Genomic DNA, 4,473 nt, shown 5'->3' with positions numbered 1-4,473 from the left:
TCTTTTTCGTAGATTTGTCTCTCAAGCCCGAAAAAGCGTAAAACAATACGAGAGAGAACCTATTGACCATGTTCGGTCAACATATTCCTTTTTCGTAAATAATCTATCTCAGCCCGAAAAAGGGTTAAACTTATACTGAGTAGATGTTGTTTCCAATCCATTAACAAGCTGAAAAGGACAAGCACTCGACAATCTTTTCATGTTTCGAGAGTATGAAAAGAGCTTAAAGAGGACTCCACTTTGAGGAATGAGTGGCGTCTAGGAGAGCAACTGGTTCTAGTGATGTTGGAACTTCTCAAAACATGTTGATTTATGTGAATAGGCTGGTTAATAATACCATTCATTACAACTGTTCCTCAAAAATGGTAAAACATCCAAGTGAAAGCGTATGATCAGCCAAACATATAGTGACGATGGAAGGAGAAAAACCAAGGCTCATCTGATGGAAAAGGCTGATAGAATGGCAATCACGAGGGTTAAAATGGAGATGGGTTCATTTTTACACAAGCTTGAACCATAGTGAACTATGCTTGAATTCAGTTTCATGTTTACACAATCTTGAAATGACAAACTATGCTTGGATTTAGTTTCATTTTTACACAAGCTTAAAACGAAGAACTATGCTTGAATTCAGTTTCATTTTTACACAAGCTTGAAACGAAAAACTATGCTTAAAATTCAGTTTCATTTTTACACAAGCTTGAAATGAAGAACTATGCTTGAGATTGGTTTACATGCCCCCAGCATGATGAAAAGGAGAGTCTTCTGTAACCAGATGGAAGTCGCTGCAGTGAAGCAGGACAATTATCCAACACCTTTTTGGCTTCGTCCAGATAGGGACAAAGGTGAATGGGGTGATTCCCTTCACATAACCTACAGGGAAACTTAACTTTACCACTAGGTGCATGCCCCCCAAGCTTCATTACATTCACCTAAGTAGACTACTCGTGGCTATCAAGTGGATGGAATGAAGGTTCATTTACGAGATCAAGTGAAAGACTCGACTGGGATTTTACGAGATCTACTCAAAGACTCGACTTGGAACTTTGCTCCAGGGGACCTTGTTTCATTTTTTAATGAGCTTGACACAAGACAAGGAACTCTGCTCAAATTCCTTGTTTCATTTTTTAACGAGCTTGACACAAGACAAGGAACTCTGCTTAGATTCCTTGTTTCATTTTTTAACGAGCTTGACACAAGACAAGGAACTATGCTCATACCCTTTGTTTCGGTTGACACAAGACCATGAACTATCCTCATATCCTTGGTTTCATTTTTTAACGAGGTTGACACAAGACCAGGAACTATCCTTATATCCCTGGTTTCATTTTTTAACGAGGTTGACACAAGACAAGGAACTATCCTCATATCGCTTGTTTCATTTTTTTAAATGAGGTTGACATAGTAAAAGAATTATCCTCATATCCTTGGTTTCATTTTTTAACGAGATTGACACAAGACAAGGAACTATCCTCATTACCTTGGTTCACAACCCATAAGAGGTCATGACTTCCAAGAGGTTCTCATCAGATGGGAGAAAAATGCTCTGGAAGGAGAGATCTGGTTCCAATGCCCCCAGTACATAATGTACAACATCATGGAATTGATTGTTCGTTGATGTAGGCACGGAATGGGTTGCCACATAATTAACCCGTGGTGGGGAAGATACCATTGGTACAAAAGGACCATTTAGGGAAGATGCTTGACTGGAATCCATATTTGGATTGGGAAATGAACACTGGTCAATGGTGACAATTCTGCCTTCATGCGGGAAACAAATCACTTGAAAGAGTGTTGAAACAATAGCTCCCATGTCATAAACATAGTCGCGCCCAAGAAGTAAACTATAATCTAAAGGGCCTGTGACTACCATCACATTCAGATAAATGATTTTTCCTCCCAAAGAAATAGGCAACTGAGGAAGGATCCCTAATGGTTGATTGGTTCCTTTGTGAAAAGCCAACAGATTCTGGGTAACAGGCACAAGTGGCGGCGAACCGAGCGCTTTCCAAGTAGTTGAGGAAAGGATACGCACTGATGCACCTTCATCTATAATAGTGCCAGGTATAATCATATTACAAACCTGTACTATGATCTGGAAAGGCACATAAGAAGGAAGACGACATCCTACCAGTCGATTCAAATCAAAGGAAGTGACCAGGCTACTTGGAGGGGGTACCGTAAGTATGGGAGAATTAACCCCTTGAGTTACGAGAGTGGGAGGATTTTCCTCCTGTCTTGATGGAATAGGAGGATTTCCCCCAAGCTCATTAGAATCTGAAGAAATGAAAAGAACTTGAGTGGTATCATATTCACTCTCTTCGGGAAAGGTACGATTAACTGAAGGTGAAATCGGGTCAACTGTTTCCTCGACCTGTGATCGGTCAGGTATAGATTCATGGGATTCACATTCAGAGAGAGTGAGTTTGACCAACGGTTGATTTGGGTCAGTCACTTTATCAACTAGTGAAGGATTAAGAGATAGTGTCCTGTAACCATATGGAAGTCGCTGCGGTGAAGCAAGATGGTTATCCAACACTTTTTTGGCTTCATCCAGATAGGGACAAAGGTGAATGGGGTGATTTCCTTCACATAACCTACAGGGACACTTAAATTTACCCTTCTTTCCATGAACTTTACTACCACTAGTTGATGGTGTCTCACCAGCATGATCTCCAGAAGTTGATGACACAGGATGATGTGAATGAGAAGACCATTCTTCTAAGATCTGAGGAATTTTAGGACAATTTTGAAGAAGATGGTCTCCCACACAAAGTTTTCATGGATATCGAACTTTGTGAGGCTTGACGGATGGTTTATCATCAAAAATTGCATTCAAAGCAATGGTTGCTTGGTTGTTCGTCTACTGAATTTGCTTCTTCTTCTTCTTCTTCCCTTTCTTCTTCTTCTTAGCCACCTGGTTACTAGTACCAATACTTTCACTAGGTGGAGAGGAAGAAGGGGAGGTAGAAACAATCGAGGAAGAAGGCAAAGGGTCAAATTTAAGATCTAATGGAGGTTGATTTTGTCCAGTTGGAGGTGTACTCGATTGCGGAGAAATCATGACATTTTGAACCAAGGAGGTTGAAAACAACCATACTGGCAAGCCAATGGTAAATCCCGGAAGGGACAATGTAGCCATATAAGGAGCACCAATATTTCTGAAAGGAGGAAAAGGACTAGGATTCCCATAAAAAGGAATTCCTTGATCGGTGGACTCTGGATTTGTCGCCATATGTTTCAACCTAAGATCAACTAAGGAGTGAGTGTGGAGGATGTTATCTACGGTCAATTAGTTTAATTTTAATCAAAGTAACATAACAAAACAAAGAAGGATAATCTAGGCAAAAGGTTTACCTAGCAACTGTGAACTGCAGAATACCTCCTGGCGAACCGAGAAGTACGAGCAAACAATCTCTCCGAATGCTGTGTTCGGTGTATCACAATGTACAAGGCGGCCGACTCAGTTACCTAAGGATAGATAGAAACCTAGTTTTGTCCTCCCATATATACCCAAAATTACGTGGAGGCCCAATCCGTATAAGCGTTGTCTAATGCAAAACCACACAGTGAGAGCATTCCCATATACTTTACGTACTGTAACACCGCCCTATATACCCGAAGGTACGTGGACGAGCTATGATATACTCACATACGTGGAATGAGGTATCACACTCGGGATGTATTGCAGACAAGTTAGCGACAACTACTTTGTTTTATGATGCCAGAACATGTCTCTAGCCTAGAACCACTAAATGTTTTTCGTTAGGTGACAATGCTCCATTAGGTAAATTCAGATAAATTTTAAGTTGATCTTCTTTAGAATTTTCCTTTCAAGGTTCACCACGTGATGTATGTTTGCAATTCCTAAAATGCAACTAATATGATAAGCATTATTTTCATTCAATTGAACAATGAAAACCTTAGCTAGTAGGGATAAAGCAATTAGATATTTGACAAAGAGCAAAGAGCATGTCTAATGCAATTTCCCTAGCTATTCCTTTCAAGCATTCACAAACTACAATATGAATGATGCAAGTTTTTCTTTTCGAATCCCTTAATGTTATGATGAACAAAAAAGGAAACTAATGCACATACAATCAATCAACCTTTAACAAGAATAAAGACTTTACGACAATTCTGTTTCGAAGGAAAAGAAGACTTTTACGACACTTTCTTTTGAACAAAGATTAATCGACTATAATCTAACTTTGACTATGGATTGATAATGACAAAGAAAACATTTAAGAAACATTAATCAATCAAGTCAAAGTAGGGCTGGAAAGAGGAAATACAAGTTGATTTCAGAGACATACTACAATCATTGATCTTTCAGCAAGCATAAACAGAAGGAAATTTGGAGAAAAAACCCAATCCAAAGGTGAAAATTTTCCCTAAGGTGGATCAGCGCAGGTCAAAGAGGGCCTAACTGCGTTGCAGAGCACTGTCTCTCACTCAAGGGTGCTCTGCAGA

Source organism: Pinus tabuliformis, chromosome J, assembly GCF_031772625.1.
Source record: "Pinus tabuliformis cultivar Carrire ecotype Pingquan chromosome J, CPIR1, whole genome shotgun sequence".
Taxonomy (NCBI): Eukaryota; Viridiplantae; Streptophyta; class Pinopsida; order Pinales; family Pinaceae; genus Pinus; species Pinus tabuliformis.
Note: the sequence above shows the minus strand (reverse complement) of the source record.